Source organism: Odontesthes bonariensis, chromosome 5 (genome assembly GCF_027942865.1).
Source record: "Odontesthes bonariensis isolate fOdoBon6 chromosome 5, fOdoBon6.hap1, whole genome shotgun sequence".
In the NCBI taxonomy this organism is placed as follows: Eukaryota; Metazoa; Chordata; class Actinopteri; order Atheriniformes; family Atherinopsidae; genus Odontesthes; species Odontesthes bonariensis.
The window spans coordinates 6,734,691-6,750,250 of NC_134510.1; the positions used below are offsets into that span (position 1 = coordinate 6,734,691).

Genomic DNA, 15,560 nt, shown 5'->3' on the forward strand with positions numbered 1-15,560 from the left:
TTCTTACCTACAATTTGCACGAAAACATGTTGCCATGGCACCCGTGAAAGGCTGAGGTTTCCCTGGTGTGACATTTTGTTCAAAGACAACATGAGCTCTCCAGACTCTGTGCCTGTCAGTATCTCAGTGTATTTCTTTCCTTTATGTCTCCCTCTCTCAGACTGAAGCCATACGTCTCCACAGGGGAGTTTACGAACTTCCTCAGAAGCTTTCAGAAACTGAAAAACAACATACTGTAATAGAATCAAATTGATAGGATTCAGAGGTACAATGGTTAAAGTGCCTCTAGGGGTATGTGCTATTGGCCTCCTTGAATGGCTGTAAAATGATGTAATGGTGTTGAATCTGATCTCTTGAAAACCAAAGCTGGACTCCATCAGGGGCTTTTAGTTCTATTTTTAGATTTCTTGTAGCACCCAAAGTAATTTTGTTATTGAGCCAGAAGATGCATTCCTTATATGGTCATCAAACAGGCCAACTACGAGGTCATTAGTTTTTGTTTTAGTCACAAATGGTGTGTGAAATATGCTCAAGCATAGAACAGTCTGTGGTTTCTACCGTCGTACACTAAGTTTGTGAGTGAAGTGGTTCTGCTTCCACTCATGGGACTATAAAAATTGCCCTGAGCCAAACCAGCTCTCACAAAACCGAGGAAAATAATTTGCCCTGATTTGAAAGCTTCAGTGGGTTGAGGGAATTGCTGTTGAAATGTATTTTGATGAATAGATTGTTATCCATATATATGTGTGTGTGTGTGTGTGTATATATATATATATATATATATATATATATATATATATATATATATATATATATATATATTGTCCCTCTGCGTTTGGCTGCAAGGTGGTAAAGTAAAGTTGGATTATTACAAATTATTAGGCTGTTCATCACTCCAAATACAGCAGTAGTGAATCTCCCTTACATAATAACCCAACACCAGACCCCTCTGGTGGAGTTGTGCAGTACCTGTAAATGTAGTGCTGCTCAGGCTATTTCACAGGGCTCTTTCCATAGGTCGAAGTTACCTACTTGTGCATTACCATGGGTTTTCTCTGGGTGTTTAGTTTTTCTCCTACAGTACGAAGACATGCTCATTAGATTTAGTTGTAATTCTTAATGTAACGTAAGTGTGAGTGTACACTGCTGTCTGTCTCCTTGTGTAGGCCCGGATGACTAACACCTTAATGAAAGTGGGCAAAGAAAGGCAACCATCTACAGTCAGTGGGGCTACATGGCACATAATTGGCTAAATTACAATAAGACTGAGTTGAGCAAAGGTAATTATCCTTGGATATATGGTGGTGAATTAATCGAATCATAGGCACAAAGCATGTCATACTCCGATACAATAGGGGGCGCTTTACCCATTTCAACTATTGCTAATAGAGCCACTTCCGGTTGACCCCTTCAACACCAAACTCAGGCATACGAGAACATGGCGAATAAAGAGCAAGATGAAGGTACGTCCCTCTATATTTCGTTTGTGATAAGCTGCTTGTTGCACAAACGCGATGCACAACAGCGCATTCTCCATCGCGGTGTGTTTCTTTCTGATGGCGACTACAACAGTAATATCGTCTCTTTCACTTCCCAACCGCGGGAAAAAATCTCGAGCATGCGCAGATCGCAAAGTCTAATTCACCACGTGCTTCACCCGTCTACAAGCACGTTTATTTTGACTTTCAACCGAGTTATCTCGGGGTCTTAATCCGATCGCGAGTAACTCGATTCGACCCAATTTCTTGTCAGATTAAGGTGTCTACATGCACTTAATAACTCAATCTTATTGTAATTTAGCCAATTATCTGATCCTTTCAGTGCAGTTGGTGAGAGTGAGTTGTATGGCTTTGTTTTTGCTGGTATTTTAGTGATTATAGGACTATTTAGGTGAGTTTGTCTGCTGAATCTGCTAGTGTGTCTTGTTCTGCCTCCACCTCTGGCACCTTCTATACTTTCATTACCCCTACCCGAACCAGGGTTTGAATCCCATTCCTGCTTTTCTTACCTTTTTTATTTCTTCCCCTACCCGAACCAGGGTTTGCATCCCCACCCCGCTGTAACTGGTGTGCAGTTGGTGAGAGGCTGAGGTAGATTATGGTCGTTGGGGTGTGAGGGGCAGTGTTGGCTGGCATTAGGGGGGTGACTCTGGGACGCCAGTGGTCATTGTCTAGCCTCCTCGAGGTGTCGTGGGCCCAACTAGACGAAACACTGATGAAAGGAGGTTCCCACCTGATGACCCCAATGATATGTTGGTCAGCACTGCTCATTGATCTATATAATACGGAGTGGAGGGAATTATTCAGTGAGTCTGGTCCTTTATTTTATTTATTTTATTTTTTATTTTCTTTAGCACAAGTTTCTTGTGTTTATATTGAATGAAGTGCCATGTAACCCCACTGAGTGTAAAGCAGGTCAAGCTAAATGATAGGTTTTGACTTAAATAAATTAACAAATTTCATACTTGGTGACTCTGTAGTAGTTCATTGTAATCACTATTCAGGCATCAACTAACTTGTTTTCTTTACTGTTGACCAATCTTATATTTTTTTTCCAGCTAATCCCTTTTTTGTTAAATGTCTAAAAGCATTTCCAAAAGCCAAAGGTGACACCTTCGACTGTCTTGTTTTTATAAGCTGAAGTCCATAACCTAAGTTATTTAATTTGCCATTGTATATAACAAAAAGTAACAGCTGATCCTGACCTACAACTCAACCTTGTGTCTAGATACATCCTGTGAAGACACATGAGAAACTGAAACAGCTGCTCCTCTGCAAACATGTTGCTTCTGCTGCTCCTGTATAAACGGAGAGCTAATCTTGCCACATTTTGTGCTGCATACAGATGAATGACACTGTTTTGTCTTTTTTCCCTGTAATTTTGCAGTGACTTAAAACATTTGTGTTTGTGAAAGAGGTTACAAACTATTAATTCCTTTGTATTTGTTAGGATTGGAATAACACTCACCCCATCGCACACATCAGAGTTGTCAGTTTGCCTGCAGAGTTTGTGGCTAGCATGCTATGTTGTCAAAGGACTCAGGAGTGTTGTGGGGTGGAAGGACAGGAACCTCACGAGCTGTTATGTTCCTCAGCAGCTGGAACATGGAAGGTAGCTTTCCTTATGCTTTCCAGAGTTCCAGGTGGGACTGAGCAGATATCCAGGAAGTCCGGGGCAGAGTCTGGACTGCTCCTGCCAGCACACCCGCTGGATTCTCTTTGAACCTACCTTGCACCATTACTACTAATAAACCAGTTTCTCTTTCCATAAGTGTCAGTCTGCTTTTGGGTCCCATCTTGTGTGTATCAGTTATTTCATAGCCGTGACACCCGGTCCCCAACAGGAACAACCTTTAGTACTTCAACTTACATTAGTGCAGCTATGGCAAACCTCTTATACTATATATAGCAGGTCATATAGCTTGGTATAATTAATTTACTCTTTTCTGTTTTAAAACCACTATAATTAAGTGAATAAATCTACTATAGTTTTTTACAACTTTCTCTTCCCTTCGGTGCTCAATGCACTTTATGGTCATGATAATAAATCTTAATTTGCTTTTAAATCTTTAAAATAGAATAAAACATTGTGCTACGCCTGTTCAAATTTATTTTTCTGTTATCCTGTTTAAATCTGTACATATCACATTACAAACATAATAGATTATTAAGATTGCAGGTGTGTATGTTTTAGTGTGGGCCAGTCTACAGCTGTCTGAATAAAAATACTAAAAGCATTTCAATAGATTAATTAAAAAATATATAAGAAAAGGTATTGAGTTGAAAGTGTAGATAGTTATACATTCTTACTGAATGTATATTCAATGAGAATTTGTATTTGAAACATTTTTGTTTGGGGATTAGATTCGAATGCATTTATTGGCAGGGCGGTGTCATGAATTAAGGAAGGGGATAAGATAGGAATCCCATGAAGTTTAGATGCTGATGGTAGATGAGCAGAGACTTCTGATAAGGCTCCTATGATATCAGAAAGAGGTTGAGATGAGGAGGAGATGGGTTGCTTGAAAATCAGCCTGGAGGGGAAATATCAGGCCAAAATATATTTTTAAATAATGAGGATCGGACTGATTGGCTCAAAATCTTGCAGCCAAAAAGAGGATTAGACCAAAGTCATTACGACAAAATTTAGAATGAGGTGAGTTTGTGAGCATGGAAAAACAGAAGTGACAAAGTTTAGGAGGAAAAGCCCAAACACAAGAAAAGGAGGGCAGAAGAGAGGCAACAGAACTCCCTTCATACTGTATGTTGGACACTTATTTTCAGCCCGAAACACATATCGCTATATAAATGTCTCAGTGAATGGATAATCTTCACAACACAACCCCCACTCCCCACAGTTTGTGTTTAGTGCTCATTAGTATTGTTAGCATGTTAAGCTGAGATACCTTGAGAACTATTGCACCTCTGATCAAAAGTGGTAACTCACTACCCATGTGGAAACACATAATATATCATGTATAAACTGTCTCACAGAGAAGATTTTACAACCAGGTGGAAACAGCCTCTGACATTTACACCCCCTTTACTTGTATTGTGTCAGGCCTGCAAAAAAAAGTAACAAAGTCAGCAAGGTTTCTTCTCTTTGTAACTTCCATGTGATGGCCTATTGATATGATGCATTCAGCATTAATATGCCCAAGATTTTATGAGCATGGCTGTAAGCTCTTAGACTTGTTTAACTGTTTGATTCATTTTCCTTTTTTTTTTTTACAGGTCTGGGTGTGCGGTTTGAAACACAGAGTTTACCCTGTAAGCCAAGAAGAAGACACCAAAGGTTTGCACAAAAAAAAATATGATAACCTTTTGGGGTTACCTCTCATTTGAGTTGGTACCAGCGTTCATTTGAACCATCTACATTTAGATTTACATAAGGTGCTACTGAGAACATCATGACATGTTAAGAAAAGTTTAAAAAGTGTGTTGTTTGTCATGTTTTGCTTTATTAGGTTAACCAGAAGTTCATAAGGATGTGCCAAAGCTGGTGTCACCTTAAAAGCTCAGAGATTCTGAAAATAATGTGGTTATGAGAAATGAGAAATACTCAGTGGGAGAGACCTAATGCTGTCTAGATGAATGATGTATTGTGCCAATGTTAAAATGAAAAAAATTATCATATCTATTGTGAATGATTCTGTTCATCAGCTTACAAGTTGCAGAAAAAAATTTAAAGCTGTAGAACTGTATAAAGATCATAGCCATCTCCCTCAAAAAAAGGTGGTGTGCAGTGTCCCCTCTAAACAATGAAATGTCGGGTGGTCAATCTGCAGTGCATAAGCCCTGTTGTTTTTAGTCAGTGTTGTTTCCCATGACTCTTGGATGAGCCAGAGGAAGCCCAATGTGATTTCCACACTGTTCCCAGGCCCCCAGATCCCACCAAGCTCAAGCTATTGCACATAGTCACACATACACACACGTGCACACTCATAAGTCAGGAACAAATATGTGCGTGTCTGTTACAAACATTAAAAGAGATAAATGGCCTGAACATCCTTTGCTCTTTGATACACACATGTTTTCTCTCTCAACCATAAACACACATACAGGCATGCAAGGCACTTACAGCAATAGACAGCTGCAATTTGTCCAGCTGAGAGGTCCACTGAATTAAGCAAGAGCATACTGCAACTGGGCCTCACACTCACACTTTAAGCCCCTTCAAGTCAGTGGGAACCTATGAACTTTCCTAAGATATTAACCACTGAGCTGAGAGCTAACATAAAGGAGACTTTAAGAATAATTGTATGCAGTTTACAGTTCCATTTAGTGTTAATTTAGTGTCAGTGGATCTGCTGTTTTGGAAAGAAAAAGGTCAATTAAGCTCCTGTGTGAAAGTTTTTAATAAATAAAATGAAAACTATGCTCATCTATTTAGGTTTAGTTTTACAACTACACATTATTTAATGAACTTCCTGTTCTGTGTGTCCTTCAAAGAAATGGCTAAATACGTTTTCAATAGGAAGTAACAGTAAAATCAATATAGATATATCTAATACATACCTATATTCAGAAGGAACTGTATTAGACAATTAAAGGTTTATTCATCTTAATAACATTTGACTGAGATTAGCTTGTCTAACTGGGGGCTAGAATGTGTGTGTATGTACAGCTAAATTTGATTAAAGCACAACACAAGTTGCTGCTGTTTTTTTATGATTTTTCAGGTATGGGGCAGGAGATTAACAGGCTAACTGAGTCACAACTGAATAGCATTCAATGCACTCACAATTGTTTGAAGATGCAATTAAGATGCAATTATCATACTACATTTTGTAGTAGTCTGGAACACATGTGGCCACATTCTTACAACAGTGTAAACTCAAATTCTTCCTAGACCATGGTGAAGGTCCAAACTCAATGGATTTATAATTCACAGAAAAGCTCCTGCTCTACTTTTGTTACAGTGAAAGTGAGCGTAACAGCTGTGAACACTTCCATTCCGTCTTGTAGGTCCTGGGTGTTTGCATTAACTTCTTATGTTGGACGTTTGCAGCTGAGTTGCAGAAGTAAAATTAAAAAACAAAACAAAGTAAAAATTGACATGGAGCGTTGGCACTATGGAGAAATATGTCCGAGCACATCACAAGGTGCACAAAGCCCACAAATGTTTTGCAGGCAGTGGAGTTACATTTTACAAAGAGAAAGGTGTTTTTTTCTTTCTCCATGTTTCTGCACAGACTGCAGAATGAAAACTGCATGTGATCAAAAGCTTCAGGTTGATCAATAAATCAGTTTATGTGTATCTTCATTTTATGCTCATTTTACCTCTCTTTCATATCAGGTCTATTACATTACAAATCTTTGTCTGCCTACAGCTGTTAATATGACTCAGTTTAATGTACAACTTTGTTAATGTCTGACAGATGAATAGGGATGGGAATCGAAAACCGGTTCTTGTTGAGAACCGGTTCCCAGTGTTTCAATTCCTTGGAATCGTTTGGCGATTTTTCAAACGATTCCCTTATCGATTCCAGTGGGCGCGAATGACGTCACCACGCACGTTGCGTGGCGAGTCCAGTGCAGCCAGCAGTCAACAGTAAACATGGCGCCCAAGCAGTACAAACGCTCGAAAGTTTGATTATACATCCCTAAAAAAGACGACAACAGGGCAACTTGCAAAGTGAATATTTTACCAAAGGGAGGAAATACTACCAACATGCAATAGCTATGAATGAATGTCGTTGGTGAATCTGAACCCAGCAACGTTAGCAACGGTAGCATGTCCTCGGCTAACACTGCAGGTAACTAACTAACTAACAAACACTGCCTATCATGTTAGCGCCATTTGCGCTCATTGTAAAACCTGCTATTAGTAACGGTTAAGGTTAAATGAATGCCTTCTCAGGCATTACATTTAGATGAAATCATGAGAGACAGAGCCTGACTGGCTCAGACCCAGAGGCTGGTGGTACTACCCTCAGTTCACGTCTACCTCCAGCTTCTCCTTTCACCAGAGCAGGGAAGAGTTAAATTACCCAGGCCATGATAGACCAATGTGGACCTCACCGTTGTTGGGTTTGTAAGGTCATGACTCGTGTTACTTCTAAACTAAACAAAGTTGATGCTAATAGACCGGTTTGTTGTCCTTTTTCTCCAAATGAGAATCAATAAGGGAACCGATAAAGAACCGAATCGTTAAGCAGAATCGAAAATGGAATTGGAATCGTAAAAATCTTATCAATTCCCATCCCTACAGATGAATGCAATCTGCAGAAACATGATGAGAGCTGCAACTGATGTCCTGTTTGTGGCCCACAGCTGACTGTATGATACAGGCTTGGTGTTTATTTGCATGGAGACCGGGGGAAATTACATCGAATCATAATTGGTCACTCGAGACTCATGTGGATCAGATTTTGACCCAGGTGTAAAGTGGCTCACTTAGAGATTCCTTTTTGTGATTGGAAAAGCCTAGATGCCTGTCAAAACTAGACGTAAGCATCCTAACAGAAAGAGGTTAGAAAAGAGGGTCAGACAGTTAAACTCGTCCCTCATTTTCCTCAGATTACAGTCTTATTCTATGTCAAATGATCAACTGTGATAGAAGTGTGTTGAAGCCCCACAAATGGATCAGTTTAGTATGTATAACTTATATATTGTGTGCACATCTTAATATGACATTGCTAATATTTTGTTTATAAAGACAAAATAGACATTTTGCAAGCAAATTTATACCAAAAAAAAAAAAATCACCTTTTATGTGTGGATGTAACACGTGCTTTCCAAAGTTGAAAAATACCCCTGTGACTCACTCTAGGCTGATTAAAGTAGAAGCGCCACATCTGCTGCTGTGAGCAGCTTTAGTCTGACATTTGACGGGGGACTGTATCTGTCCATTCTTTCCACCACAGTGGCCTGCCCTCAATATGCATAGATAGTGGCTCTATTTCTATGTAAGTCTTATTGATGCAGATGTAGAACTGTCTGTATGTATGTGTTAGCTCCATATACATGTATTTTTTGTGTATGTATGTCTCAGTAATAGAGAGCATGGGACCAAAATATGACTCATAAGGGAGGTGGCGATGTGTGTCTTTTTGCTCCGGAGTTTCAACCTGCTGCACTCTGATAAGACAGAGATTAACCAGACCATGGGCTCTGGTTAATCCTCCCCCTGCATCCAGCCAGCCATCTGCCATAAAAAAAAAAGGGATGGGAAAGACTGACCATCATTCTTGTCTTCTGTCTTCTGTTTATACTTCTTGAATCACTAAGGATGGAGTGGGTTGCATTGCTGTTGAGTAACTCTTGAGACAGTTTGCTGGTTGTAAAACAAACCTTTTTCTCTCTCTCTCCCAATTTCCTGTTTCTTCACAACCCACCTCATCAACTATGAATGGAATAGATCAAATTCTGTAAATAATGTTCTTCTCACAATATAATGTGATACTAATTAATGAGTAAAACTGCCAAGAGAGATGAGCAAGTTTTAATACTACTTAGACTCTCCTAGGATGAATACATTTGTTGATAACTATATATGATATTGTCCATTAGAATTACTTTTAAGGTGTTAAAATTGTATGACTGGAATGTTTATAGTCAGCATCGCATTTGTGAAAGCAAATAAAATTAGCTAGAAAATATGATGAAATAGTGATTCTGGCCAAGGGTCTGGTGTGATGTTGCATCATTATAAGCCGCATTCGCACTGTAGGAACATTTGGCAGTTCCTATAACCTTTTAAGGAACGGGGCCGTTTTTTCCCGCATTCGCACATATAGGAACTCGGGACCATCGCCCTCAGTTCCTATAACCATTTTAGCTACTTCTCCGAGGCTGGGTCTTTTCTGGGTTCTATAGGAACACATCTGACGGAGGTGTTGGTGGTCGGTAGCTACGCCCCTTGTCATGCTGTCACGGCTGAAATGTTTCCTCATACGACACGGACACAACCTTGGCGTGTTTAATAAGTTAAACTTTCATGTCGTCTCCTTTGTCTGCGGCGCTTTGCTCTCCTTCCTTCATGAAACGAAAGAAGTATGGCCTGCGCTCGATCCTTCGTCTCCTGACTCTCTCTGTGTGCTCTTCCAGCCTCGATATTAGACGCCTGATGTGATCGTCCATGATTAATATCACCATCATGCAGACCATGAACACGGTGGCCTCCCCGCTCTCCATATTAGCTTCTTTGTGCTGTTTTTTTCTTCTCTCCTCACTTTTCGCAGATTTTGTTTTGTTTTGTTTTGTTGTTGAATGTGGTGCTAAAGTAACACGTCACTGTCGCAGACGGTTGCGCCGCATCAGTCCCGACCTGGTCCCGACTCATGTGCGAATGCGGACTGAAACAGTTCCGCTGGGGAAGGACAGTTATCAGAACAAAATTTGAGGAGGACCGTTCTTAGAACTGTTCTGTCCGAATGCGGCTATCGTTCCAGATTAGGGTTATTCATGAGAGTAATTTTACAGTCACAGAAGAGCCGTTAACATTACCTTTGGCAGCAGGATAGTATAAGATAGAAGGTTATGTCCCAGAGATTCCATGCAATAATAGAATTTGTCTGTGATATATGTTGTTTGTGTCAGTATGGGTGGGTGAGAAGGACACGGATGCGGACTTTCAAACAAAAACTGGGTTTATTTTCACAACAAAAAAAACAAAGTTCAAACAAAAGCGCGGCTGAGCCGGATTCAAAACCTAAACTGTGACTAAAACAAAATAACATTAACAAGACTATGAGCAAACAAAACAACTTAGCATGGCATAGATAAATACTTATCTCCGACAAAACTAGATGTGGCGTGAAGGTGCCTAGTATGGTGCAAGGATCTCACAATAACTCAAAGCAAACAGGGAACCTAAGTACTGTGGGGAACTGATGAGTGCAGCTGATGAAAATGAGTGCAGGTGACGTGAATGAAACTAATGACCAGAGTGAGGGGGGAAAAAACAATGACAAGACTGAAAAGCAAAACCTTGACATAAACTGAACACCAAAACATAACATAAAACTTAAGACATGAGTCCCATGGCGTGACAGTTTGAGTTAGTGTTTCTTCAGAGTGGCAGCTCATTGTTTTCAGAGATTTATTTGAACCTACCCCAGCTGCCACAGGGCAAGAGGCAAAGTTCACTCTGGACAGGTCACCAGCCTACCACAAGGCCATAGACTCACCCACAATCATCAAATTTATGGTCTGTTACTTTTCTCTGGCTCTGGGACTTAGATGGTGACCACCCTGCAAGGGCTTTTCTGTTTTACCAGAGGCAGTGTTGTCTAATAGTTTAGAGACAACAATATGTTGCTGGCCTAGGTCAATGGCGAACAGATATCGACTTGGTCAGGGAATTATGCAGTTTTACTAAAGATGGGTAAGTGTTTGACAACCAATTGGAAATCAGTTTATTAGTTGACCAACGTTTGCAGACAAGATGGTGCTTGCCTGGTAAAATTTGTGTTGATGTGGAATTTTGACTAAAGGTTTATCTAAGTACAGCTCTGCAGAGCAGTTGGAAGGGTTGCTTTACCTGTAAGTGCATGCTGGGATTTTTTTTTTTTTTTTTACATGATGTCCAACTAGTTTGAAAACTGAATGTGATAATAGATGTTTCAAATTGCTAGAGGTTTAACACTGCACTGTGGACATGTTTTGGAGTACTAATTGCAGGACTGTCGTCTATTGAATGTTACTGTTTTCTAAGTCTTGTTCCTTTGCTAGTACAATATATATACTTATGATAAGGTAGCTTGAATAAGTCACGAGCCAAAATCATGTTTTGAGAATCATGGAATGAACTGATTTTCTGCTCATGTTCATACACTATTCATAACAGCTGCTGCTTGACTACCAAAAAACTTCAGCTTCAGTCATCATATTACCAGGAAACAGCATTTGCAACTCACCGAAGCTCTGCCTACCATTTTGTCTAACGTGATGAAAATGTGATGGAAAGCAGAGACAGTTTAATTCCAATGTATCTCAAAGGTGTTCTTTCTTTCATACATTTTTGGTAACTTAGGGGACTGTTTGTTTCCTTTAATGTGCTCTTTTTATTCTGAATCACTACTTGCTATTACACAACGACATAGAGCTCTAGGATGCTGTCATCATGTGTTTTTGGCTCTGTGTGGTATATTGGATCAGCCTGTTAAGCGAGGTGCATTGGCTCGCCCACCCCATGTAGCGCAGTTACATAACGCACAAAAAGGAGATTTGTCCATTCGTTTCAGTGATTTGTAAATTTAATCTGTTGTACTGATGGAAGCTGTGAGATCAGTTGAGATTGGGCTGCTGTTTGTGCTCTCCGACTCCAGCTGCTTTTCGATAAAGTAGGGTGTGCAGCCACAAGAAATCCCCTTTTTGTTGCACAGTGCAACACCTTTATAAAATATTTCTATGCCATGTGAGTTCTTGCATTCATTTGGTAGTAGCAGTATATAACACATATACTGCTACTACCAAATGAATGCAAGAACTTTCTCTCTTGTCTCTCTTCTCAGGACAGTGCATTGTCAGATTTAGAACCATATTGCGTGTGGGAAATTAATTAACGTCTCAAGCTACCAGCCAGCTTTTTGCTGATTCCTGTGCATGTGGTAATTGGCGGTTACACAAAAATCTGATACTTTTAATTGTGCAACACCATTCTCTTCATCACTGTTGTCTCCACAAGCTGTATCTGTCCTGAGATGGCAGGAATTCTCTGTGCTCTTCCAAACAGTTTCTCTTGAAGGCTCAGCACATTATTACCGACTCACCAGAATCTCAACAGAAACTTTGATGTGATGAGAAGGTGTACGAGGGTAATTTTTTAAAGTAATTAAGTTGAAGTAATTACACTTTTTTCAATAGATTAATTAACATAGAATTAAGCCATATAAAACCCTTTTATTGTTACAGTGTACTTAAAACAAGGACCCAAATAAGTCCAATCATTTATCTAATTTCAGCCTCCTTCTCTTATCTCTTATCTCTTCTCTCTTCTCCGTCCAAATCATTCATAGCCAGATATTATGCAGGATGTCTCAATTCCTTAAAATGCTCCCAGAGGAGATTAGGATTGCTGCAGGAGCTATAGGTAACAATACACAAGTGTATCCTTTTGGAGAAGTGTTTTTGGAATCTGCGATTTCTAAATAGTGCGTGGTGCGTTCATCTGTTAATGCAATTCAAAGTAAATATGTACTTTCTAATCAACAAGTTTAATGTTCATCTGACTGAAATAATTGAAACACAGATGTGTGCCCCAACCAAACTTTGGTTTGATTATGCAGTTATGTCACACGTCATATTTAACTACCTTCGATTTAAAATGATGGCTCTGAAATTATGTCTCATTTTGTTAAATGGCTCTCACCTCACTTCCTCTCTTGTCATTTCTTTCCTCCCCTCGTCTGCTCACCCCTCTAGTGGGAGGGACAAAGATGCAAGTAGAGGAGTAGATTAACTGAGTGTGAAAATGCTAACCGAAAAACACTTATTGTTGTAAAGTAGCTCCAAAGCATAGGATCTGACAAAGTGCAATAATGAAGATGTAAATACTGCTTGGGTTGTCAGGAGAGTGATTGCAGGTGTGCTGATATTGAACAGGCAACAGGTGCGATAAGAGGAACTCTAAACTCGTCAGAGCAGACACTATAGCTTTCTGGTGGTGGCTAAAGAGAGTCAAAACAAACTTATTGAAATGTATAGTTCTATTATATTTGTATTATATTTCTGACAAACCTTTGGAAAGCTAAAGTGTAGCAGAGAAAGAGCTGTGCTTGAATTCTTCAGAGATCACCATGAATGGATTTGCCATTTGACGACACAGTTGAACTCTCTGTAAACAACGTTGACAGAAAGTCGCAGCCAACAGTTGCACATCTGAGATGCAGAGACACTCCTTCTCAACGACCTGTCCACAATTGTACCATATTTTGTTAAGAACGGTACCTTTTCCTTTACTGTTTCTGCTCTGTCTGTAGTCTCTGTCTGCCCGTAGAATCTGTAAGCTAGATAGACAGTTGTTGGAGTAGCTCCTCCAGCCGTGTCTAAGTTAAACAAATAATTTTACCTTCCTGATTTTCCCACTGTGTCCTCGTCGGGTTCAAGATCATCAATTTTATATGCCACTGAGCTCAAGTTTCCCCATGACAATCAAGGGGCAAATGGTTTAAACCTCCTCCTCTTCCGTTGCTAGGGTTTTGGAAAATTATATCAGCTGCTCCCATGTGCAGATACAGAGACAAAATATGCTCAGATCTACGGCAACAGACTGGTATTAGTGTGGCGCCATTGCAGAACTCATTTAATTTTAGAAATCATGCAGTGTGGGCTACACGGAGGTGTGGGGATTAGCACTGTCACTTCACAGCAAGAAGGTTCCAAGTTCAAATCCCAGCTTTGGTCTTTTTGTGTGGATTTTGCATGTTTTGCCTGTGCATGCAGGTGTTCCCGAATACTTCCAGTTCACTCCAACCATGCAATCACCATTTGTGATTCCTAAATTGACCCTAGCAGTGAGTGGAAGTGAGCATGGTTGTTTGCCTCTATGCCGGCCCAGTGATGGACTGGCATAGAGGTAGATGGACGAGGGTGTACCCTGCCTTTCACCTAATGGCAGCTGGGATAGGCTCTGCAATGAAACCCTGAAATGATATAGAAAATGGATGGACTGAGAGAAATAATGCAGTGTGTGTTTTTTATTTCAACCTTATCTTTTTTTGTCTGTGTTCATTGCATTTGTCTATTTCCTCAAACCAGTCATAACACATGTATCACAGGCATTAAGATTAATGTCTCTTTTTTCGGGACTGGGTTTTTTTTTTTTCAGCCATTGTACTGATGGTTTATTGTGTATAGTTTATGATGCTTTCCTGGAAAGACAAAACGTGATGAAAAGTTCAGCATGTGCTGCTCAAATCTTGTTAACAGTTGTGCACCTCCCCTCTCTGAGAACTGATTATATCATTTATACTCTGTAGCCATTTTATATCTTCAGTCCAGCTGCAGAGATTAAAACCTAATATTCAGCTACAGGTCCAACATTTTGCTAAAATACTGATTACCTCATAACAACCTTAATAATTCTGACAAAAACTTTTCCAACATAGTTTTCCCACAACAATGGCATTCATTAGTAGTGTTTTGGGTTTATTTGCCATTGTTGGAACTATTGTTTTATACCCGATTTTTTTATTTTTTATTTTATTTTATTTATTTTTCTTGCTTCAGCTGATTTTAGTAACACACTCCAAAGAAAAAATGTGTTATTTAAGTTTCAAACATTGAGTCATTGTGCAGGGGGTGTTTTGTTTCCAAAGGAACAACTTCACAAGCGTTTGCCTTGGAAAGAGAAGTTGTTTTCACTTCCAGCATGCTGTTGCTTCCTGAGTCTTCAGGAGGAAGGAATTCCCTCTTGTGCCTGTTACCCACCCTACATCCTAACACACATACACATTGAAACACAAGCATACATGCCTCCTTTGATGTAATGTAAGTGGACAACATTTCCAAATCTATATGTTTTTGTTACTCGTTGTCTTCAAGCTCCAGTACCAAGAAATACTTCTTCATCACCCCCTCCCTCCTTGATTATTTTAGTTAAATAAATGCATAAATGTATATAAAATGTATTGAAAGACCAGTTTCTCATGTCACCTACAAAAACAGCCTGTATATTTAGTGGCCAATGCCTCTCCCAGACTCCCAGCCCACTAATCCCAAGACTCAGACTTTATTCTAAATAATTTCTCTCTCAATCTATTTACCCACCTAACAGTCATCCTCTCGTTTTAGTTTCTTGCATCATCTGAGCTGTGTGTGCTTTCCTCTTTTTTGTCATGATGGCTTCCATTCTCTCAGTCTCTGATTTGCTCCTCAGCGGGATGCCAATCATATTTATCTCTGCCGCAGGCATTATTAAATTACTTTTCTTTGCATTCTGTCGGTTTTCTCCACGCTGTGCAGCATTTCATCTTATGTCTCTTTTACCGATGTCGCTCACTCAGCCGTACATACCGTTACTCACCGTGGTCCACTGGGGGTTGTTTCCACCAGGCTGACCTTGCCCCTGCTCCCACCCTGGGCCCCACTGTGCTCCATTCAACTGGCCAACTG

General features: G+C 39.9%; 1 protein-coding gene across 1 annotated transcript in view; it reads left to right on the top strand.

The window, feature by feature from the left end:
- Window positions 1-15,560, top strand: part of ncalda (neurocalcin delta a) — an 89,633-nt gene that overhangs the window by 18,184 nt on the left and 55,889 nt on the right. Inside the window, exon 3 of the mRNA XM_075464702.1 lies at window positions 4,734-4,794. The gene's annotated coding sequence lies outside the window, so the exon portion shown is untranslated. The remainder of the gene's footprint in view (window positions 1-4,733; window positions 4,795-15,560) is intronic.